The sequence below is a fragment of the Grus americana genome, chromosome 11 (assembly GCF_028858705.1).
Source record: "Grus americana isolate bGruAme1 chromosome 11, bGruAme1.mat, whole genome shotgun sequence".
In the NCBI taxonomy this organism is placed as follows: domain Eukaryota; kingdom Metazoa; phylum Chordata; class Aves; order Gruiformes; family Gruidae; genus Grus; species Grus americana.
The window spans coordinates 24478661-24504190 of NC_072862.1; the positions used below are offsets into that span (position 1 = coordinate 24478661).

Here is a 25530-nt window from a genome sequence, read left to right on the forward strand (position 1 = left end):
TCTTTAAAGCTGCACAAATTAGAGAAGGCAGGGCCTCACACAGAGGAGCTAGTTCGTTCTCAAAATAAAGGCTGGAGTTCATTTCCAAGGAAGAGAAATCTCTTCCCACTGGTAACTTCTCACCTGTCTCACTGCAGAAATTAAATTCTGTAAATTTGGGGGAAAAAAAAAAATTAGATTGGAAGGTAGCCACCAAAAGAAATTGGTCTCCATTAGTGCTGTCCCTACATGTGTGCTTGGTTCTGTAAACTCATGTGAAGTTTTACTCTAAAATGGGAAAAACTGTCCAAGTGGTCTACACATCTAAGCTTTTGAGAAAATTTAAGCATTTCAGAAAAATACAGGAACATGACATAAAGCAGCTCAAAACTGCTACTCTAACCTCTTTAGTGCAGACTGGCTAGCATGGAGGCAACGTGTTGTAAAAAGTTTTCTGGTTTATCATTACTATGTATTAAATGCCATATTTGAGTTTTGTTCTATTCCTAGTAATGTTTTGTGGTTTGGGGATGTGTTTTGTAAAACACTTGGATTCAAACAAATCAGTCGATTATCTGTAAAGTTTTCTGTAAATGTTAATGGCAGTGATTTCATAGATGTCAAACTGGCTTATGTTACTGTTGAGAAAAAGCTGTGTATATGAAAGAACCATTTAATAAACTGTAGAAACTAGTTGGTTGCTTTTGTGAATGAATGCATGTAAAACCTAACACAAGTGGCTGCTCTGAATGAGAGGTGCTTGAAGGTCCACGTCATTTACAGTCACTCCCTTAGACCCTGCTTGTATCTGGAATCGTGTGTAATAAAAACTTTTGAGCAAATACTACTAAAAAAAATAAATCAGCTGACTTCAATAATTTGAAGATATAATTCTGCAGAAGGCTTATATTACAAACTGTATGTTAAAAAGAACAGTCAACTGGAAAAAAACTGCAGGTTTTTTTCTTACTCTAGTTAAATCACTTAATATGAAGAAGTGAGTGGGGGGAACATGCAGTTTGGACTGCCTGCAGCACATGATGGTCAAATTTCTACTGAAAAGAATCTTTTGTCTTGCTGAGGGATTGTAAAAAGTTGGATGCCTTTTAATGCTTCTGTGTTTGAAGCTGAATTTCAGCAAGCAAAACCAACTGCCCTGACTCTTAAGTTGTATGTCCTTTTAGTGCTGTAAAATGTAAATAATGATACTTGCATACATCTTTCTCAATTAAATGTACAGTGGGTATCTTCTTATTCAAATAGTCTGGAGCTTAAAAATCAGCTTAAAAATACTAGATGGTATAATTTTTTTCTATAGATAGCTTCAGTCCACGTGGGACAAAATTGGTTTGGTTACACGAGTCTTTATGTAAGGTACAGCTGAGTCTAAAGGTTTGAGTGCTCAGGAACGCTATTTTCAAGTAGGTTGACAGGCACATAAACACCCTGTCATGGCGTAAGGACTCCCCAGAACATCTCCAGGATAACTGTATTTTATAGAAGCAGCTGTTCTCCTGCAACCTCCACTAGCGTTGTGCTGCTCTTTACAGGATGGGATGAGTGGTGTTGTCTTTGGCTGTGTGTGCTTCAATGTGTTCCCAACGTGTGTGTCAAATCATTACCTGTTACGCAGACTGCGGATCTGGCTGAAGCCAACGCTTCCGAAGAAGATAAAATAAAAGCTATGATGGTCCAGTCTTGCCAGGCATATGATCCAATCAAGTAAGTTTTGATAATGTCCAATCTGTTCTTTGAAGACTATGGAAAAAATGCAGAGATGTTTGTTTCAACAAGAGAGACACATATACCTTTTTTTTCCCTTCCCCAAACCTTTCAGTTACAGGAAGAAACCCTTGGGTCCACCTCCACCATCATATATTTGCTTTCGTTGCGGGAAACCTGGCCACTACATAAAGGACTGCCCAACGACTGGGGTAAGATTGTGGGGGACTTCCGGCGTCACTGAGTTTTGAATTTTTTTACCTTGGCAGTTACGTAACAAATGCATGAATACTCATATTTTCTTTTTTGTTTCTCTTGGGGTGAAATACAGAGGTTATATGGCAATGTTGCAAAGCCCTTCAAAATGCAAGGGAAACCTGGAATTATAAATGTAAAATTTTCTTTGTTTTAGGTCACAGAGATTAAACATATTCATAGATCTTTCTCTGGGAACTTTCATGCATATTTTTAGATATTTCACTATTACTGGAAATTTTTCTGGTTTTCACTCTTTTTGATGACAGGTCACAGTTTTTAGTATTTTGTATAAAACCAAGATGTTTCTGTTGACCCTATCTGTCGAATATTTCTGTGTTTTAATTGCACAGGTCTCTGGTTTAGTATTGCTGCCATTTAAGGTTAGTCACTGAATGTATATGCAGGAGGTAAGAATTCAACCTCGGTATCTCGATGGTGACTGTAAGTTTCCCCGGTGACTGACCGAGAGCCCTGAAGTAAGCTCTCACCTGAACTGCGCTTTGGAGGAGGAGCGGGTTTGTGTCTCTTCCCTGAGCGGGTGGTGAGCTCAGAGATATTTCACCATTAAGGAACCTGAAGGCAAGCCAAAGAGTGTCGATTGAGTTCAAAACACTGCTCAAGCCTTTTGAACATCTTGACTATATTCATTTAGGAAAATAAGTATTTTAGTTGAGCAACCCTTACGCTAGGTAGAAGGAGAGGATTAAAGGCTTACGCTACTTAAAATAACCATTGAAATGTCATTTTGCGTGTGGGTCCTAAGATGAGATATCTCTGCATTTATTTTCTCTTCACAGGACAAACATTTTGAGTCTGTTCCCAGAATTAAAAAGAGCACAGGAATTCCAAGGAGTTTCATGATGGAGGTGAAAGATCCCAATACAAAGGGTGCTATGCTGACAAACACTGGAAAATATGCAATACCAATTATTAATGCGTAAGTATGGAATTAATTGGACTGACCAAACACTGAACAAGAGAAACCACGCGTAAATGTCTGTGTGGCAATAGAACCAAGTTGGCTGGCATCCGTAGTTATGGGGAAGGAAGCATTGTCATTGTATCTTAGCCTTAAAATCTGTGATACTTTCTCATATTAAAATAGAGTGGTCCCACTGTTCATGCCCCTGGAAGTTGGCTGAACTCGTGGTATGCTAAGAATCAGTATTTCTGCAAAAGATTTCAGCAGTGTTTAAGGTGGAGTCATTCTCTTTGAAAGCTCATTTTGCTTCTGTTTGACATATCAAAGGCTTCTTGCAAAATTTAGCAAATAGCTGTTGGACAGAGATTGCCTCCCCTCTAACTTGTATCAAATCCCACGTGTGAAACAGACTGAAGTTTTCCTGTTGCTACAAACTAAGCAAATACTATTGTGTGCTGACAAGAGTGGCTGTTTTCAAACGCACTTGGTAGCACTTCTGTTTTTCAGCCATGGATCTCCCTTTGTAGAAGCTATAACAGAGACTTTCATCTATAAAATGTCATTACTCAGAGACTAACTTCATCCTAAGCCTGCGCTTTGTGTTTACCCTCTGGCAAAGGAGAGGTGGGATTCATTTCACCTGATTTCTAGCTGTCAAAAAATGACTTTTCTAGTCTGAGCTAATTTCTGAGTTGATCCAATGAATGGGAGAGTTCTGCAGAAGGAAAATTGTTCCCCCCCTCCCTCTTCTGGTGTTGTGCCTATAGAAAAGTAGTTTAAACTAAATGCCTATGATTTAGAAGGCTAATGTGGAGTTAGAAGAATGCCATCTATTCTCTTCCTTTGATAAAATACAAAGCTTGGGAAAGTTTGCCTTTACCCATCTTTAACTTTTTTCTTCTTCCTTCCCCCCATCCCACCCTCCAGGGAAGCGTATGCAAGAGGAAAGAAGGAAAAGCGTCCCTTTTTACCAGAGGAGCCCTCCTCCTCCTCCTCAGATGATCCTATTCCAGATGAATTGTTATGTCTCATTTGTAAAGATATAGTGACTGATGCCGTGGTTATTCCCTGCTGTGGAAACAGTTATTGTGATGAATGTAAGTGCTACTCCCATGTTTGTCAATTCCAAACATCACATCTGATCTTCTGAAAGCAGAAAAAGGAGATAACGAAATTACTTTCTAATCAGTTCTATTTAATACTTAAGTACACCCTGAATAGGAAAGGACTCTGATCCTGTAAAGGCAAAAAAAAAAGGCAGAAAGCTTGTTTATGCATCTAGTTAAATCCTCTTTACATGCAGAAGGATGAGTGTGAGAAGAGTGCATAATTGTGCAGGTGATTACAGTATTAGATCTTGAATGCATTTAGTTTGTCCGCAGCCCTTTCTCTCATACAAAATTATATAGGCAACTCCGGTGACTTACTGCAGTCTGCAACAAACAGATATTTAGGCATTTAATGCGCATTCTTCTCCACGGGAGAGCTGCTTAAAACCTTCAGAACTCAAACCTACTAATGGCTTTTTGATGTGTGTTTTGTTCATTAACCTTGAGGTTGGTGACTTCTCACTGTACCAGATAGTGGAAAGATGATGAGTCGAAACACCAAGATACAGTCTACTCGACATCTTCAAATGTTACAACAGTGAAAATAAAACTGTGCAGTTATTTGCTGCATACTAGAAATTGTTTACGCTATTCAACAGCTATAGCTTCATGCTCTCAATTCAAGACCATATTCACCCATTAATGACATACGCCTTTTTATAATTGATTAGAACCCCCAAAATTTCCCTAGGTTGGCTAAAAACTATTTTGATCATTCTAATGATTCACAGGTATTAGAACAGCATTACTGGAATCTGAGGAACACACATGCCCAACGTGTCATCAGACAGATGTTTCTCCTGACACTTTAATTGCCAACAAGTCCCTCCGCAAGGTAACATGATGACTTTTACGTATACTGTTTGTAAGAAAAGTCTCTTTGTAAGAAGCTGAAAGGGAAAAAAATATTAATTAATAAAAATTAAATATTAATAAATAAATAAATGATGATGACTGTTACACCTCCTGCTGCTCTGGTGACTGCCACCGAACAATCCACATCTTCCTCTCTGTCAATCAGCAGTTTGTTGGAAGTGAAGGTAAATTTTATTTTTATTTTAATATTTTTTATTAATTAATATTTTTATTATTATTTATTTAGCCTTAAGCAAGACTAAATTGAATAAGGCTACATTTACGTTTCAAATGCATTATCTGTTGCTACAGAAGCTTACAACTCTTTAGAGACAACCTGGTAAATTCAGATGACACTTTTGTTTAACATGATTGCTCACTTTCAAATTTCGTGTTAACACTGAAGTACTTTGAATACAGACACTCGGAGTTACCAGTCATCAACATCAGTGTTTAAAGTGATGTGTTGATACATCTGTACAGAAATACACAAGTAATTTTACGCTGTGGAGGCCTTTGTTCATGTATCTACTGAAGTTTCATATTACCTTTTCGTAAATTCTTTTCTGCCTCCAGGCTGTAAACAACTTCAAAAATGGAACTGGCTACACAAAAAGGCTCCGTCAGCAGATTCAGCAGCACCAGCAGATGATGACTGTTACACCTCCTGCTGCTCTGGTGACTGCTGCTGGACAATCCACATCTTCCTCTCGGTCAATCAGCAGTTTGTTGGAAGAGAAGGTAAATTTCATTTCAACGTATGCTGTGATTCTTGTGGTTTAGTAGAGCTCATTTTCCAACTGTTTGCATTTATTTACAACGGCTATCAGGTTCCTGCACAAAGACAACCAACATTACCAAGTCTTGTGGGCCCTCGAGGACAATCAATACCCTCAACTGGTAAGTAACTAGAACTTTAGAATTTCTTTAAAGAATTATCTTCAGATAAACTGAATGGGATTTTTTTGTTTTTCCTCTCCCACTCCAAAAGGTCACCCAATGACAGCCAGTGCAGTTCGCTCAGCAGGTGGCAGACCAGGCTGGGAACGGTAAGTATTCTACAGAAATTCAATATACTCCTACTTGTAACCTGTGAAAGGAGGTCGTAACACATAACTTACACAACAGCTGATTTATAGTGACATAAGTATGCACAGATAGTTGTGGAGACTACAAGTGGTAATTAATGGCTTACTGGCTTAATTTGAATTGCATTTAACAAAGGGGATCTGTGCTTGCAGTAAGATTATTTAAAATAAAACTCCAGTACATGATTGAAAAGAGGACTCTGAAAAATGACCACTTTTTGAGGAGATCATCATTACATAGAAAAATTAAATATTATTAAAGAATCAGATGGAAAGCCACTCTTTTGATTACTGGCTGAATAGGGCTGAAGAAATTGATCTCCCAAGAGAAATCAGCCTCCGACATTCTTTCTTTAACAACTTAGTTGATACTGATTGAGAAAATTATTGGAAAAGTCAATGCTGTTACTTTATCACCATTTGGAATTTCTTCAATTTAGTCATCTCAAACAGCCAAGCTGCTTTCTCTCAGTTGGAGAGAGAGCAGTCTCTTTTATCTATTACTGCCGTGTCAAGTTAGTCCTTCGGTTTTTTATAGATAGATTGTAAGGGTGCATTGTGTTTATAAAATCTTAAAGATCAATTGAAACAAAGACCAGGATCCATCCCACAGATTGTCTAAAACCTCCAATTCAGCAAGCAAGAAAATAACCGTTCAGGGACAAGAACAAGCCAAATACATCATCATGCGGCAACAACGTAGGAAGCATATGTGGAAGTTAAACTGAGTATAGGAGAGAAGAGTGAGGGAACTGTTGGGGGTGAGGATGAGGAAGGCAAGTATGAGGACTAAGAAACAAGTGTCATCTCAAATGAACAGAAAGTAGGGAGAGAAATCCGTAAGTTGAGAACAAGAAGTGCTCGTCACCATGCTCCCGCTTCATTCGGCTTCCCCATTAAAAGCAGGGCAGAGTGTAACAGTGACACGTGTGTTGGGGTTTCTTCAGAAGTTCAAACCAACGACGCCTGCACAGTGAAGGTACCCAAAGGACTCAGGCCCCAACACTGCCAGCATCAACACCCGTCTCTGTGCCTGTGCCTCCATGTCCCTTGTATCATCCACCTGCCCAGGCACTTCTCTTCCACCGGGGTACCACCACCACCGTTTACTCCTCAGTTTCCATCTGGTCAGCCTCCATCTGCTGGGTACACCGTCCCCTTTCCAGGATATCCCCCAGCTCCTGCAAACATGTCATCAGCTTGGGTACCAACAGCAGTACCAACAGCTCATTCAAATGCCACCCCAACAACACACACACACCTCCTTTGTCTAGAGAGGGGTTTTACAGAGAACAACGGAGACTTAAAGAGCAGTAAGTATTTGGCTCAATGGCATTGCGTTGTTTTTCATTTTTGTATCTCGGTAGCATATCAGACTGCAGTTACACCAAAGTGCATCTGACATAAGCAAAAATGACAGTGTCTTTTTTTCCAATATGCTTTCTCATTGCAGATGATAAACATCCAACACCAAACCAAGACAAATGTAAATTCTAAAACTTTCTCTAAAACTTGCAGGAATTCTAAACTGGTTTTGCTTAAATAGGACCTTTGCCATTTGCACGCAGTATACCTTCTCTCATATTGGCCATGTTTTGTTTTTTGATGTCTTTCTGTAATAAAGGTAAAACTATAATTGTAGTAAATGTCAAAGTTATTTTAACAGTTACAAGTCCAAACTTGATGAGTTTACAAATGATTTTGCTAAGGAATTGATGGAATATAATGAGATTCAAAAGGAGCGTAGGCGTTCGTTTTCCATACTTTACATGTCTGTAATGGAGAAGCAGATTGTCCAGAAGAATCAGGAGGAGTTCCACTCCACCTCTCTATCGTTAGATGGATTGGATGATCCAGGGGATTAGCAGCGGTAGGAGTTCCATATGTAGGTTACTCGCTCCAATATGGCAGAGATGACAGTTGCCCAACAGTTGTAATTTTGCAGCAGTTGTTAAGGAGCAGATGTGTCTTTTACTAAAGCTTCTCTGTAATGACATCCTTCACCTCCTGAAAGCCATGAGGAGGCCAGAAACTGAAGAGTTGTAGTTGCTGGATTTTCTGCATCTCCCTACTCTGATTTGAACCATTGCTTCAAAGCTCTTCAGAGGAGATATGCAAGACAAATTGTCTTCATTTCCTCTTTTGTCTGTCTCATGTGGATAGACGGATAGATTTTATCCTGGCCTGCAGACTGGAGGCTTTCACTAGTATTTTCTTGTCATTGTTAACTATTTCTTAGGAATTAAAAGATCAGACTTCTTTGTAAGGAAATCTTAAATTGATGAAGGAGTTTGAGAGGAGAGATGATGCTAACAAACGTATGTGGAAAATAAAAGAAAAAGTTGTGAAGAAAAAACCCAGGGTAGCTGATGTTTTCTATCCCCAAAAATCACCTGGGCAGGAGTCTGAATAGCTCTCTATTAGTAATGCTGTCAGTATCTTCCCTAGAGTAATGGCATTGAGTCATATTACTAGATATGACTTTTCTTGAAATGTGGTCACTATCCTTGCTTCGAGCTAGAGGTATGTGCAAAATGTTGCTAGGACATCTGGCTAGAAATGGTGATTAAATAGCCCCGTATGTAGGATTGCCGTACAAGTATTTTGCATCCTGGATGACTTGCCAAGCAAGTAGTGAAGTTAAATAGACTAAACAGGCATTTCAAAATTGAGCTTTACTGTCTTTGGGCTAAATCATGTTTTCTTGATGTTTGATAGTGCCCTGTAGCCATTAAGACTTGCTCTTTTTGCATCTCACCGCAACAAAGATGATTTGCAGTGCATGGAGCTGCAGAGCATATGGAGAGGAAAAAAATCCCCACACACCAAATTTGGGAGGAAAAAGATTGGGGAGAGTGACTGTTTTAAATTAACATCATTTTTTTTGTGTGTTGTGTTTTCTTTAAGGTCCAAGTCTCCCTGCAGTGCTTCATCAGTGCTGCTGTATCCACGAAGAGGCAAAGAGAAGAGGCGTAACAATCGGTCTAGGTCAAGGTCACGTGGTTATCACCGGTCAAGGTCTCTAGTACGTAAAGGCCAGTCTCCCACTGAACAGACTACACCTCAAGGGAAAGAAGGAAGGGAGCATTTTAACAGATACAAAGAAATTCCACCTTAAGTTGTTTATGTTCTTATTCATCTTCCTATTACGTCTATAAAAAATTTTTGAACTTGTGCATGCTCATTATTTTGAAAAAAGTACACAACATCCAATAGCTTTTCTCAGTGTTTAGCTACAGCTGCTAATCTTTCCAGAGCAGAGCTATGCTGTAAGACCTTTTTTTTTCGTAAAGACAGCAAGAGAAATCACAAGAAAAGATTTGCCCCGTAATAGTCCAATTAAGTAGAAATTCCAATGACTGCAAACGTGACTTTAAAGGAACTCCATTGGGCTAATAGTGTGATGTTCAGAAAAGCTCACTGTGGTGACTGGCACAGTAGATGAGAAATGGGCTTAGCTGTAACTCGAGTCTTAAACTGATTCAAAGGAAAAAACAACAACAACCAAACAAAAAACAACAACAAAGAGAGAAAGCAAGGATTTAAAAGACCAGACTTTGTGCCCGATATTGCTCATTTATATCAGTTACCAGTGTTTGTGTAAAGCTTGTGGCTGGAGATTGGAACGTTCTTGCTAACCCCGATTTTAAGGCTGCAGTGTAATAGCATGCAATGAAGGCAAAACCAGCCAAGGTGCTCTCAGGAACAGCAGTAATGTGCATTATACAGCACCTTTATCGCAAGCTGAACAAGGACAGGATAACACAGAACTCCCTTTGGGAAATGCATTCAAATCATGTTGAAGATGCTGAATTCAAGACCCCACTGTATTAGCTCCTGGTGTCACTCAAAACTGAACAGCTACCATCTGCCTTTGTGAACAAGACATGGATGGATGCCAAAGGCAGAGTGGCACCGAGCTGCTGGCTCCCTCGGGGCTGCAGGCCCCACACAACAGGGCTTTCTCAGCAGGGAAAAAAAGGTCATTGTGCTCATTTTCTGCATTTTCTGTTCTTTCTCCAACATATGTGCTAAGGCTGTACAGACTGATGTGTGTCTGGGAGAGCTGACAGAGGATCAGCAGCAGGCAGATAGCTCTACCCGCCACAGGAGACGGGGCTCCTTCACACATCAGCTAGTGTTGAGACTGGTGTGTACGTTCGTCAGGGGCACGGCTGAGGCACACTCGCCCATGCAGAACCTTACGGGAGGGCTGGCTGGGCTACACCTGTGTCACAGGGACAGCGGGCAAGTATGCCGAGATTTTGAACACAAGCCACTTGTCAACATTCAGTCCAGAGAAAATCCATGACTAAAAAAACTAACCAGCCTAAATGGCTTCCTGTTAGGCAGCAGACTCTGGATGAGATTTCCTATAGAAAGCTGAAAACTACTGTTGTAGCTTATTTGCTATTGTTATACAGTCATCTGTAAGCATCGTCAGTCCTTTTCTCCTGCTCACCTTTCTCTATTGGATGTATGCTACTTTGCCCTTCCTTTTCCTACACTACAGCAGTTGCCACGGGATTTCGCCACCTGCTAATCCCAGGCTCCTCCACTGTGCTCCCTGAGGGCAGTAGGGATTTCCTCCTGGGAATACTCAGTGTGGCCAACGGCAGCTGCTTGCGGAAGTAGCAGGCAAGAAAATGAACCCACCACACATTACGAACCATAACTTCATTTCCTCTACATTTCTGGGCATATGCTCCCTTTGCTCTCATAAAGTTCCTTATTTGAAAGGGCCTGACCAAACAGAACACTTCAACATTATCGCTAGAAATCCAGGACAAACAGATTCATCTGTGCATTCCTCTATCTCTCAGGAGAAAGATGCTGTGTTTTTAGGTCACGATCTTTGCCACATTACGGCATGCCATCTCCAGGCATCTGAACACTTTGAACTGAGCCAAAAACCACCCCAAGCTAAGACCAGGAGGAACGCCACAAAGCAGCACCTGTTTTAAGCTGATGCTTTGTATCTAGTCCTAGAGGCAACAGACAAAAACACCAAATCGTAGGCAATCCCTTTCCCAAATAAAAGCACACTACACGTTCCTTGCCTTGCCTTCCCAAAACGAAAGCTTTAGTGAGGTGCTTAGTGTATAAGTGAGCATTTCTTCACAGCACAGGGCAGAAATAATGACTATGCCTGTTGCTCATTTTTGCATACAAGCGGATTCGTGACTCACCGCAGACTGCTGACTTCTGCGTGGTGGGATGCATTGGCATGTACGCCACTGGAAAGAAGGAAAAAAAAAAAAAAAAGTCAGTCTCAGCACCAGCAATGGTCGGAAGCAACACGCACAGCTAGGCAGACAATAAATAGCACCATCAATGACAGGGGAACAGTGACATTTTCCACTCATCATTAATTCTGTTTGCTGAACTTGACAAAAGTTGGCATGGCTGTTGGAGGGATGGCCCTTACACACTGTACACTTGGAAGTCTTACCAAAAAATTATGTTTCTCTCTGCTCTCTGAAGCAGCACTTCAAACAAACTGCATTCTGAAAGCTTTGGTACACAGACTGATACTTCATTTCATCTCTGTAATCAGTGTTAATATTACTTATCTATATCAGCAGAGGCATTACACAGGGAATTTCTCTGGCATCTTAGTTCAGGAAAGCAAACTATGCTACAGGACATGACTGAAAAAAATGTGCTAAAGCCCTACGGAAACTGATGCGATGTGATAATGGCTAAGTGCTAAAATAAGGCTGGTGGGTTCTACTGCTCTAACAGAAAAAGACTCCGACTGATCTCAGTGGTGTTTCCATGATCCTTTAAGTGCCTTTTACATAACCTGGAAACCCACTGCTCCATTGATTTTCAGAATACCCTAAACGCAATGGAACAATACAGTATCTCTCACTATTGCCATGGACAAGTTACTTGAAATCTCACATCCATTCCCTCTCAACTCCCACATGTCCCCATATACCATTCGTTTCTCTATTTTCCAAATGGCCCTGAGGGAGAGGGGAAAAAAAAGTTAATTGAATCTCAATAACCGAGATGATTTTCTTTTACTTGAATGTGCAAAATCATTTGGAAAGTAGTAAAAAAGACTTCCAAATCTTTCTTCTCATGTGACAGACTTATTTTGCACAGAATTGCAAAGCAGCAGTGGTTCCCATAGTTATCTCCTCCTTGAGATAACATCAACAGAAACCAAAACTGTCATCCTGTCCGAGGAACAGTAATATTCAAAAAAAGAGATGTAACAAGGTCCTCAAACTGCCATGTTCCTGCAGCACTGACCTGGGAGATCCTCTCGGCTTTGCATCACCTGTAAGCTATGCTGACGCTGCTACAGAGGGTCGTCCTTCACAGCACCAAGCAATTGCCCTTGGGGAGACATGCTTTCTTCTTCCCCCTCTCCCTCTCAAAGCCCCTCAAGCTGAATTCCCAGTGCTATTTTCTTTTTAAAACAAATGTCAACCAACCAGCCACCTGGAGCAAAACCAGATGGAAGAGGCTTGCTTTGAATCCGACATCAGGAGCTTCCCTATCCCGCAGCTCGGTCCACGGGCCATGTGGTCAGTATGGATGTACCCTCCAGATCACTGACCGAGGGGGTAGTGGAGTCCGAAGGGGTGGTGGAGAAAATGCTGGGAGGAAACCAGCACCCCATGCCCACAGACAATGTGGGGAGCGGGGCCCGCAGGGTGAGCTGCCGGGAGCTGGTCCCTCCTGCACTCTCCGGAGCCCTAGTGCTTCCGCTTCACTGGCGGCCTGGCTTTGTCCTTTCCCGGGGGTCAGCCAGCATCTGTTTATTCCGCATTGTCTAACCAAAACAGGGCTGTCTTGCTGCCGTAAGACTCCCTCCTTCAGCTGCTTCTCATACCAACCTTGCGGATCTCCATCCGCAATGTTTGTATAAGAGGTAACCGGACACCACCTCTTACGTGCAATTGTCACAGACCCAAGTTATCTTTTCTTCCATTTTACCAGCAGAGGAAAGGGTGCAGCCAGAAATAGAGATACAATGCAAATCAACTTCTGGCTTCATGGCTGATGCTGTTGTGAAGGTCTCGGCAACAGGACATTCTTCGATCACTATAGCCTGCTACGGTGGGATGGGATCCACTTGTCTAGAAGAGGCAAGGGAGTCTTTGGCAGTGGGCTGGCCAACTTAGTGAGGCAGGCTTTAAACTGAAGGACTCGGGGGGGCGGGGTCCAAAGTGGCAATGCTCACGCCACTACAACCAACTGGGGAATAAGACTGGCAAACCAGAGCGGTGACAACTGTTCCTTAGCTAAGTCCGCCCAAGATGTGAACCAGAAGACCAACCACCTCGAGTGTACGTATACCAATGCACCCAGCCTGGGGAACAAACAGGAGCAACTGGAGCTTAAAGGAGGATCCAGGAAACTGTAGGCCCATCACTCTTACTTCAATCCCTGTGAAGGTAATGGAACGAATCCTCCTGGGGGCTATCACAAGTCAAATGAAGCATGTGATTGGGAAAAGCCAGCATGGATTCACCAAGGGCAATTGGTGCTTGACAAACCTGATTGCCTTCTATGACAAAGCAAGCTGCTCAGCTGATGTGGGGCGAACAGTGGACATTGTCTACCTGGATTTCTCCAAGGCTTTTGATTCAGTTCCACACAGCCTCCTCCTAGAGAAACTGATGCATTATGGTCTAGACAAGTGGTGGGGAACTAGCTGACAGGCTGCACCCAGAGAGTGGTGGTAAATAGCTCTTTTTTGAACTGGCAACCTGTCACAAGTGGGGTCCCCCAGGGATCAATACTCAGCCCAACGCTGTTTAGTATCTTCATAAGTAAGCTGGATGATGGGATCAAGTGCACTCTGATGACGTTTGCAGATGATACCAAACTGAGTGGGGAAGTAGACACTTTGGAAGGGAGAGCCACCCTGCAGGAAGACCTACATAGGCTGGAAGAGTGGGCTAAGAAGAACCTTTTGAAGTTCAACAAGGACAAGTGTAAGGTTTTGCACCTGGGAAAACATAATCCAGGAGCGCAGACTAGGAACCACCTGGCTGGAGAGCAGCTCTGTGGAGAGGAACCTGGGGGTCCTGGCGGACAGCAAGCTCAATATGTGTGCTGCAGAAGCAAATAAAGCCAGCAGGTTCAACAAGGGCATCACCAGCAGAGACAAAGAAGTCATTATCCTTCTCTATTCAGCACTTGTCAGGCCACGCCTGGAATACTGTGTTCAGTTTTCATCCCCACTATACAAAAAAGATGTGGACAGGCTGAAGAGGGTCCTGAGGGGAGGGCCGCCAGGATGATCAAAGGACTGGGAAGCCTGCCATATGAGGAAAGGCTGAGAGAATTGGGTTTGTTCAGCCTTGAGAATAGAAGGCTTAGGGGTGACCTCATCACCATGCTCCAGTACTTAAAGGGTGGCTGCAAAGAAGATGGAGACTCCCTTTTTACAAGAAGTCACATGAAAAAGACCAGGGGTAACGGGTGCAAGTTGCTCCTGGGGAGATTCCTATTGGACTCTAGAGGAAAATGTTCACAGTGAGAACAATCAGCCATTGGAATAATCTCCACAGGGAAGCGGTGGATTCCTCAACATCAGACACTTTTAAGATTCTGCTGGACAGGGTGCTGGGCCATCTTGTCTACATGGTGCTTTTGTTTATATGGAGCTTGTGCTAAGAAAGGTTGGACCAGATGATCCTTGAGGTCGCCTTCCAACCTGGTATTCTATGATTCTATGATAGTATGGTTCTATGAGTCTTTGAAAAAAATGCACTGAATGCCTCTGCTTTTTCTTTCATCCCTATTAGTCAGATGACCATCTTCAACAAGAATTGGTTCAATGTTTTCTTTAGACCTCCTCTTGCTATTAACATATTAAAAAAAACCCGCTCTTCTTGTCATCTAAAACCAACACTAGCCAGTTTCAACTCTAATTGAGCTTTGGCTTTTCGTGTCTTCTCCCTGCATAAATTGCCTGCTCCTGCGCTTCTAAAAGGTGCTTCTTAAAGACTGACCAGCACTCATGAACTCCTGATCCCTCAACGGCAGAATCCCAGGGTACTCTACTGAATAGCTTAAACTTTGCTCTCCTGAAGTCCAGGGTAGAAACTATGCTGTCCTTTTTTCTCATTACATTGGCAATTTTAAACTCAGTAATTTCATGATCACTGTGGCCAAGACAGCCACCTACCATCACATTCCCCACAAGTCCTTCTCTATTCACAAACAGCAGCTCCAGTAGGGCATCTTTCCTAGTTGGTTCCCTGCGTACCTGTGACAAGGAGTTATTTCCTATAATCTTCAGGAATTTCCCAGACCCGCTCGTCACGGCAGTATCATATTCCCAGTTGATGTCTGGGAAGTTGAAATCTCCCATAAGGACAATGGCTACCAGTCCAGAAATTTCTCCTAATTGCCTACAGAATAACTCATCAGTGCTTACATCCTGGCTGAGTGATAAGTAGTAGACACTCACTACAACATCTCCTTTGTTTCCCATCCCCCTAATCCTGCCCCAGAGGCTCTCAATCACATCATCTCTGACTGTGAGGGCTGTGCAGTCAAACCTCTCCCGTATATACAGTGTGACACCTCCACCTCGTCTGCCCCACCTGTCCTTCCTGGACAGCCTGTAGCCCTCCATCTCAGGACTCCCGGCATGACACTTGTGCCACCAGGTCTCGCTGACAGCAATGATGTCATAGCTCTGGGAATGGACCAAGGCTTCCACTTCATCCTGGTAGTTTCTCCTACTGCCTGCTATTTTGCATTCTATGGTATGGCATTTTTTAATTGTATATATTGTCTTGCATAGTATGGTGTTTATTTTTTGTAAGTATTGTATCATATGGTATGGTTTTTATTGTATTTTATATACTGTACTTTGTATTGTATGGTGTTTAATGTATGGTATGGTGTTACACGATATGGTATTGTAATCTAATGTATTTTGTATTATACTGTATTTTGTATTTTATACATGGCATTTTACGTATTGCATTCTATTTTATGTGTTTTCTTTAATGTATTGCAATGGTATGTATGGTATGGTGTGTATTGTATTTTACAATGTGTATTGTATGCATTGTATTCTATTTTTTCTATGGTATGACATGTATTGTATATACTGTACTGTATGTAGGTATTGTATGTACTGTATGTTGTGTATATATTGCATTGTTTATTGTGTGCTGTGTATTGTCTACTGTGTGGTATTCTATGATACGGTATTGTGTGGTGTAGATTGTCTTGTGTATATTGTGTTGTAGGTATTGTATTTTGTATTGTGTTGTATTTGCTATTGCATTGTATTGTATGTGTTAGGGTGTTTATGTTGTGTTCTGTTGTGTCGTATTGCACGTATTGTATGTCATGCTACAGTATTTACTGTAATGTATGTATTGTATGCATTGTGTTGTACAGTATGTATTGTGCTGTATTTTGTAGTGTATGGTATGCATTCTAAGATATTGTGTTTATTGTATTGTATGCAATGTCTTGTATGTACTGTATTTTGTATTTTATTGAATTCTGTATTGTGTTTTCTATTGTATTTTGTATCGTATGTATTGTACATAGTGTATGTAGTGTATGGTAGTGTGCATCTTATTTTCTCTTTTGTATCCTATTTTGTATTGTTTTTATTTTGCATTGTATTTTATGTATTGTAATGCATGGTATTTATTGTATTGCATGTATTTTCATGTATTTTGTAATGTACTTTGTAATGTATTTTGTAATGTATTTTTCTGTTGTAATGTATTTTGTATTGTATTGTATTTTGTATTGCATTTTATATGTGGCATGGCCGGTATTGTACGGCTTGTATTGCACTGTAGTATTGTACACTATTTTGTACAAGAGTATAAACACTAGGTATTGTATTCACTTGTGTATTCATTGGTATTAGCGAGACTTAGCGGAATGAGTCCCACAACAGGAGTTCTGGGATGGAGGGCTACAGGCTGTATTGTATATATTGTATTTTTTATTGTATCGTATGTATTGCGTTGCATTGTGTTGTATTGCATTGAATGTATTGTATTTTGCACAGTACTTTGTATTGTTTGTGTAGTATGGTATTTATTGTATTGTATGTATCCGCCTGGACCAAAGTTCAGTTAGGTCGAACAGGAGGAGGGCATCTGTCACAGGTATGTATGGTATGGTATTGTACTTGGTATCGTAGGAGTTGCATTATAGTTTGCATTGTACTGTATGTATTGCAGTGTATTGCATGTAATGTATTTTCTGTTGTATTCTATGGGATGGTATGCATTGTCCGTACTGTATTGTACGTAGTGCATTGTATGCTACATATTGTATTCTATGGTATGCTATGTGTTGTATGCTGTGGTATGCATAGTATGGTATTATACAGTATGGTATTGTACGTACTGCGTAATATGATATGTACTGTATTGTATGTATTGTATGTAATGTATTTTATATTTTTTGTACTGCATTGTATGTTTAGGGGTTTTTTGTATGCTACAGTATGGTATGTATTGTATGTGTTGTGTTTTATTGTGTGGTATTTATTGTATCATCTGCATTCTGTTGTATTGTTGTTTGTATTGTACTGCTTGTATTTTGTTTTGTTGTATTTTGTATTGTATGCATTATTGTATGGTATTCTATTCTGTAACGTACAGTATTGTATGTATTGTATTTCTTATTGTATTGTATTAACTTGTATGTACTGTATGGTATGGTATGTGTTCTGTACTGTGTATCGTGTTGTATGTAATGTGTGGTGGTGTGTTTTGTGTTGTAGGTATTGTATGTATTATAATTCATCTTGCATTGTCTTGTTTGTATTGTATGTGTTTTGTTCTATTGTGTGGTATGGTATTTATTGTCTTGTATGTATTCTATTGTATTTTGTTCTTATGGTACTTTCTTTTGTAATATATGGTATGGAGTGTATTCTATGTCTAGTAGTAGTGCATCGTGTGGTATGTATTGTACAGTATGTATTGTATGGTATGTATTGTATTGTAGGTTATGTAGGTATTGGGGGTATGGCAGGTATGGTAGGGTATTGCATTGCATTGTACGTTTTTGTGTTGCATGTATTGCATTGTGTGTATCGTTTCATAGGTACTGCTCTCAATCCATTCTCCGACCAGCCTGTAGTGCTTGGGATTGCCCCAACCCATGTGCAGGGCCTTACACTTGGCCTTGTTGAAGGTGGTTCGTATGGGCCCATCTCTCAAGCCTGTCAAGGTCCCTCTGGATGGCATCCCTTCCCTCCAGCATGTCGACCACACCACACAGCTCTGTGTCGTCAGCAAACTTGCTGAGGATGCACTCGATCCCACTGTCCATGTTGCCGACAAAGATGTGAAACAGTGCCAGTCCCAATACCGACCCCTGTGGAACGCCACTCATCACTGGTCTCCACTTGGACATTGAGCCATTGACTGCAACTCTTTGAGTACGACAATCTGGCCAATTCCTTATCCACCGAGTAGTCCATCCATCGAATCCATGTCTCTCCAATTTAGAGATAAGGATGTCGTTTGGGACAGTGTCAAATGCCTTGCACAAGTCCAGGTAGATGGCATCAGTCATTCTTCCCTTACCCACCAATGCTGTAACCCCATCATAGAACGTCACCAAATTTGTCAGGCACGATTTGCCCCTAGTGAAGCCATGTTGGCTGTCACCAATCACCTCCTTATTTACCATGTGCCTGAGCACAGTCTCCAGGAGGATGTGCTCCATGATCTTGCCAGGCACAGAGGTGAGACTGACCAGTCTGTAGTTCCCTGGGTCTTCCTTGTGTCCCTTTTTAAAAATGTGGTTATGTTTCCCCTTTTCCAGTCTGTGGGAACCAGACTGCCAGGACTTCTCATATATGATGAGGAATGGCTTAGCCACTTCATCTGCCAGTTCCCTCAGGACCCGCGTATGCATCTCATCAGATCCCATGGACTTGTGCACCTTCAGGTTTTTTAGATATTCTCAAAGCTGATCTTCTTCTACCGTGGGCAATTCTTCATTCTCCCAGTCCCCGCCTTTGCTTTCTGTGACTTGGGCAGTGTGGCTGGAGCTCTTGCTGGTGAAGACTGAGGAAAAAAAGTTGTTGAGTACCTTGGCCTTCTCCATATGCTCGGGAACCAGGTCTCCCATTTCATTCCAGAGGGGGCTCACGTTTTCCCTTGTCTTTCTTTCATCACTGATGTACCTACAGAAACTTTTCTTGCTGCGCCTGACGTCCCTGGCCAGATTTAATTCTATCAGGGCTTTAGCTTTCCTAACCTGATCCCTGGCTGCTCAGACAGTTTCTCTGTACTCCTCCCAGACTACCTGCCCTTGCTTCCACCTGCTGTAGGCTTCCTTGTCGTGACCGAGTTTGCCCAGGAACTCCTTGTTCATCCATGCAGCCCTCCGGGCGTTTTTGCCTGACTTTGTTGGCATGCATCGCTCCTGAGCTTGGAGGAGGTGACCCTTAAATATTAGCCAGCTGTCTTGGGCCCCTCTTCCCTCCAGGACTTTGTCTCATGGTAGGCTACCAAAGAGGTCCCTGAAGAGGCCAAAGTCTGCTCTCCTGAAGTCCAGGGTAGTGAGCTTGCTGTGTGCCCTCCTCACTGCCCCGAGGATCTTGAACTCCACTGTTTCATGGTCACTGCAGCCAAGGCTGCCCTTGAGCTTCACATCCCCTACCAGCCCCTCCTTGTTGGTGAGAACAAGTGCCAGCATGGCACCTTCCTCATTGGCTCCTCTATCAACTGGAGGAGTGAGTTATCATCAATGCATTCCTGGAACTTCCTGGATTGCTTGTGGCCTACTGTGTTTCCCCTCCAACAGATATCAGGGTGGCTGAAGTCTCCCATGAGGACCAGGGCTTGTGAATGTGAGGCTACTCCTATCCACCTATAGATGGCCTCATCTGCTCAGTCCCCTTGGTCAGGTGGCCTGTAGCAGACCCCCACTATAATGTTCCCTGTCCCTCTGCTCCCCTAATCCTGATCCATAAGCTTTTGGTCAGCTCCTCATCCATCCCCAGATGGAGCTCCACGCACTCCAGCTAGTCACTGACATAGAGAGCCTCCTCATCTACCCTGCCTGTCCTTCCTAAAGAGCCTGTATCCTTCCATTCCAAGACTCCAGTCATAGGAGCCATCCCACCACATCTCTGTGACACCAGTAAGATCACAGCCCTGCAGGTGTGCGCACGTCTCTAACTTCTCGTTTGTTCTCCATGCTATGTGTGTTTCCATAGAGGCATTTCAGCTGGGCCCCCAATGAGGCTGACTGGCTGGCTGGAGTGGTTGGAATTCCTTTGATGTACCTTACTGGTGTTTCCCTGTTAGTTCCTTTTACCGCAGGAATGGATTGTATGGTATGTGTTGTATGGTATTATATGTATTGTATTGTATCGTATGTATTGTATTATATCTTATATAACATATCATGTCATACTGTATCATATGTATCATATTTTATTCTATCGTATGTATTGCATATATTGTGTACATGGAATTGTATTGTGCTTACAATGTCTGTATTTAATTTATGGTACGCAGTGTACGGTATGCTATTTATTGTATTTTATAAATTGTATTGTGCTGTGTTGTATTTTAGGTGATGTACCGTACATGTAGAATTTTGTATATTATGGTATGGTAGGTGTTGTACGGTAGGTGTTGGATGGGATTTTGGTTTGCATTATGTTTTGGTTTGTACTGTGTTTTGTTTAGTACTGTATTGTATATAGAGTATGTACTGCATTTGTATTGGGTTTGTGTGGCAAGGTTTTGGTAGCGGGAGGCTATAGGGGTGGCTTCTGTGAGAAGCTGCTAGAAGCTTCTCCTATGTCCGACAGATGGACATGCTCCATGCTCCACATGGACACGCCGCTGGCCAAGATCGAAGTGGTAGTGCATCTGGGATAAAATATTTGTATTTAAGAAGGAGAAAAAAACCCCAAGAGCAACTGCAGCCAGAGAGAGGAGCAAGAACACGTAGGAGGAACAACTCTGCAGACATCAAGGTCAGTGAAGAAGGAGGGGGAGGAGGTGCTCCAGGCACCAGAGCAGAGATTCCTTGCAGCCCATGGAGAAGACCATGGTGAGGCAGGCTGTCCCCCTGCAGCCCATGGAGGATGACAGTGGAGCAGATATCCACCTGCAGCCCGTGGAGGACCCCACGCCAGAGCAGGTGGATGCACCCGAAGAAGGCCGTGACCCTGTGGGAAGCCTGTGCTGGAGCAGGCTCCTGGCAGGACCTGTGGAGACAGGAGCCCACACTGGAGGAGGTTTTCTGTCAGGACTTGTGACTCTGTGGGGGACCCACACTGGAGTAGTTTGTTCCCCTAGGACTGCATCCCGTGGAAGACAGCCACGCTGGAGCAATTCATGAAGAACTGTAACCCATGGGAAGGACTCAGTTGGCCAGGAGTAAGTGCAAGAGAAATGTGAGGAGAAACAAAAGGAAATGGATGAGGAGAAGATGGAGGAAAAGGTGAAGGAGGAGGAACACAAGAAGGAAGGTGAGGATAAGGAGGAGGAAAAAAGAGGACGAAGATGAAAAGGAACAGCACGAGGAGGAGAAAGACGGGAAATGAGCAACGGCGTTGGGTTTGCGTGACAAGGTTTTGGCAGCGGGGCGGGGCTACAGGGGTGGCTTCTGTGAGAAGCTGCTAGAAGCTCCCCCGTGTCTGATAGAGCCAATGCCAGCCGGCTCCAAGACGGACCCGCCGCTGGCCAAGGCCAAGCCAATCAGCACCTCTGTGGTAACATATTTCAGAAGGAAAAAAAACAGTTAGAGAGAGAGAGCTTTTGCAGCCGGAGAGAGGAGTGAGAAGATGTAAGAAACTCTGCAGAAACCAAGGTCAGTGCAGATGGAGGGGGAGGAGGTGCTCCAGGTGCCAGAGCAGAGCTCCCCCTGCAGCCCGTGGTGAAGACCATGGTGAAGCAGGCTGTCCCCCTGCAGCCCATGGAGGAAGGATGAGGGGGTGTAGAGATTCCACCTGCAGCCTGCGGACAACCCCACGCTGGAGCAGGTGGAGGCACCTGAAGGAGGCTGTGGCCCGTGGGAAGCCCACACTGGAGCAAGCTCCTGGCAGGACCTGTGGACCCGTGGAGAGAGGAACCCACGCCAGAGCAGGTTTGCTGGCAGGACTTGTGACCCCGTGGGGGATCCACGCTGGAGCAGTTTGCTCCTGAGGGTCTGCACCCCATGGAAGAGACCATGCTGGAGCAGTTCGTGAAGGACTGTAGCCCGTGGGAGAGACTCACGTTGGAGAAGTTCATGAAGGACTGTCTCCTGTGAGAGGGACTCCATGCTGGAGCAGGGGAACGATGAGAGGAGTTGTTTTAAGAGTTGATTTTATTTCTCATTCCTCCACTCTGTTTTGCTTAGTAATAAATTAGATGAATTCCCTCTCTAAGTTCAGTCTGTTTTGCTCGTGACGACAATTAGTGAGTGATCTCTTCCTGTCCTTATCTCGACCCATAAGCTTTTCGGTATACTTTTCCTCCCCTGTCTAGTGAAGGAGGGGAGTGATAGAGCGGCTCTGGTGGGCACCTGGCCCCCAGCCAGGGTCAACCCACCACAGCAAGAGGAGGAAGAAGAGGAGGTGGAGGAGGAACAGGAGAAGAAATAGGAAAAGCAACAGGAATAAGAAGAGGAAGAGGAGAAGTGTAGGAGAAGGAAAAAAAAAAGAAGGAGGGACAGGAGGGTGAGGGGCAAGAGAAAGAGGAAGAGGAAGAGCAGCAATAAAAGGAAGAAAATTAAGAAGAAAAGGAGGAGAAGAAGAACAGGAGGAAGAACAGGATGATGAGAAGGAGAAAGAAAAATTTGAGGTAGGAGAAGATGAAGAGGAGGAGAAAGGGGGTGAAGAACAGGAGGGGGAGGAGAAGGAAGCAGAAGGAAGAGGAGGAAGTAGAAGAGGAGAAGGTGGAAAAAGAACAGAAGGAACAGGAGGATGAGGATAAAGAACAGGAGGGTAAACAGAATAACTGAGTAACAGGAAGAATAGGACAAAAAAATGAAGGAAATAGGAGGAGGATGAGTTGGAGGAGGAGAAGGAGGGGTATAAGGAGGACTGTGAAGAACAAGAAGAACAGGAGGAGGATGAACATGCAGAGGTGTATGAGGAGGAGGAGGAGGAAGAACAGGTGGACGAGCAACTGGATGAAGACAAAAAGGAGGACAAAGAACAGGAGGAGGAGGAAGAACCGTAGGAAGAACAGTATGAAGAACATGAGAAAGAACAAGACGATCAGGAAGAACAAGGGCAGGAAGAGGAGGAGTACAAGGAGGAACATAAAAAGGAAAAGAAGGAAGGACAAGAAAAGGAGGAACAAGAACAGGAGGAAGATGAGAAAGAAATGGAGGAAGAGAATGAATAGGGGGAGAAACAGGAGGAGGAAGAAGAGCAGGAGGACAAACAAAGAGAAAGAGAAGAAGAAGGGGGAGGAGGAAGAACAGGAAGAGGAGGAAGAAGAGGAAGAACTGGAAGAACAGGAGGATGAAGAATATGAGGAAGAGAGGAAAGAAGAGGAGGTGGAAGAAGAACAGGATAAGGAGGAGGAGGAGGAGAATAAAGAAAAAAACAAGGAGGAAGAAATAAAGGAGGAGAAAGGAAAGGAGGAGGAGGTTGAGGAGGAACAAGAACAGGAGGAGGAAGAGGAAGAACAGGAGATGGAAGAACAGGAGGCAGAGGACAAACTGCAGCAGGAGGAGGAGAAAAAGGAGGAGGGAGGAGAGGAGGAGGAAGAGCATGAGGAAGAACAGGAGTAGGAGGAGGAGGAAGAACAGGAGGAGGAGGAGGATGAAGAACCGGAGGAGGAGGAGGAAAAGTAGGAAGAACAGGAAAGAGGAATAGGAGGAGGAGGAAACACCTCCAAATTCACTCTAGAGTGTCAGCACACCACAGTTATTGGATGGAGTGCATGCTACATCCGTTTGTCCAAGAGGATTCACTAAACCCAAGCCTACTGGTGAAGCTGTTACTCACAGGAGTCGTTCCATGTTGTGGCTATCACTCCTCTTGGGAACAGACAGGAAAGCTCTGGATGACAAAGGCTGTCAGGATGCGCTCCAGAAACAGAAGACCAATGCAAGAAGATCCCCATCACCTAATCGCATAGAAATAATTCTAGCTCAATGAAATGACTATTGAAAATGAACACACAGAAGAGCATCCGCCATTAAAACTCTTTCAGCAGTAGTTTTAACTGCTGCAGGCTGATGACTTTACCATCACTGTCACAGGACCCCAAAAGAAATAATAACTGGTAAACAGTAACTCTACCCATAGCCCATATCTATCTAGCCTTCAAAGGTAGAAAAGCTCAGCCTACAGCTCTGGAGGTCTACAGCAGCCTACACTTATATCCTATGGCTACTTTCTGGATGGTCTGTCCAGAAAGTCAGATCATAATTACCTTTGAAAGAGGATGGAACTGGCAGGGTGGGGGGGGAGGCAGGTGGAGAAAGAAAGGGAGAAAGGGAGAAAGGGAGAAAGGGAGAAAGGGAGAAAGGGAGAAAGGGAGAAAGGGAGAAAGGGAGAAAGGGAGAAAGGGAGAAAGGGAGAAAGGGAGAAAGGGAGAAAGGGAGAAAGGGAGAAAGGGAGTGGTGGAAAAAAGGGAAAGAATAGGCACACAATTTAAAAAAAAAATGAACCAAGCTATTCTGAAGGCCAGCTCAGCCTAACTCACTTTCCCCAGCAAAAAGCTGTGCAGCTTGGAGGGAAACAACCCTGACTTTGGTGCTGGGATGCACACATATATCAGAGTTCAGATCTGAAACAGCAGCAAAAGCCTGACATGGCTCCTTTTCACTTTCCTCATACCCATGTGTGTGCTGTGACTTCTTCATTTCCCTGAAGTCCTCCCAGGCTAACAGGGAAGTGGCTTCTGTCCAGTCTATGTGCTATGAAGAGAAACGCTTTTGACCACTAAGGGGGCAGCAAACAACTGCATTTGCAGAAGCAAAGCTGCACCTTGGCTTTGGAGATACCCACAGCTCCACTAAGACCCAGGAGCCCCTGGCACCCTGGCATTTGCTTGGTCCTGAAGCCTTGTGGAGCCTGCCAGCACTGGGGAGCCCCAGGGACAGAAGCAAAGGACACTGGTAAACCCCCACGGGATGAGTGATGAGGGCTCTGTTCTTCCTTCTGGCCACAAGAGGATGCCCTGGTCCATGCCAGGACAGGGCATCTCTCCTCCTCATCACCTGGGGGAAGGCGAGGCCTGAGGAAGGCCCTGGGTGCTGGGCTCAGCACAGGCGGTGTGACCGGGAGCGGGGTCCCGTCTCCTGCCAGGTGCTGGCCTGGCTGATGCGAGCTGCTCCCATCATGCAGCTCCACCTGCCCAGGGCTGTGGCTGACAGCACACACAGACCTGCACTTTTGGCAGGATTGCGGATCCAGAGCAAATCCAGGGAAGCTCCCCTCCTGTCCTGTCCCTTCCCCTTCGTCCTCCCTTCCCCTTCCATCCTCCTCTCCCCTTCCCTTCCCTTCCCTGCCCTGCCCTCCCCTCCCCCTTTGCCCTTCCCCTCCCTGAGAAGGCCCAGACCTTATGAGAGCACTTAGGGATGGCAGAGCTGTGCACACACCTTGCTCTGCTGAGAGAACAGCTCCAGGTGAAATGGCCCTTCTCAAAGGCCATCCCTC

General features: G+C 43.7%; 1 long non-coding RNA gene across 1 annotated transcript; it reads right to left on the reverse strand.

Annotated features, from left to right (window-relative positions):
* Window positions 1-5160: 5160 nt before the first annotated feature.
* LOC129211398 (uncharacterized) lies at window positions 5161-25530 on the reverse strand. Its single transcript, XR_008578834.1, has 4 exons — window positions 25473-25530; window positions 23872-23992; window positions 11123-11170; window positions 5161-5679 (listed from the first exon to the last, which is right to left on the reverse strand). It is a non-coding gene; the product is annotated as an uncharacterized LOC129211398 (long non-coding RNA).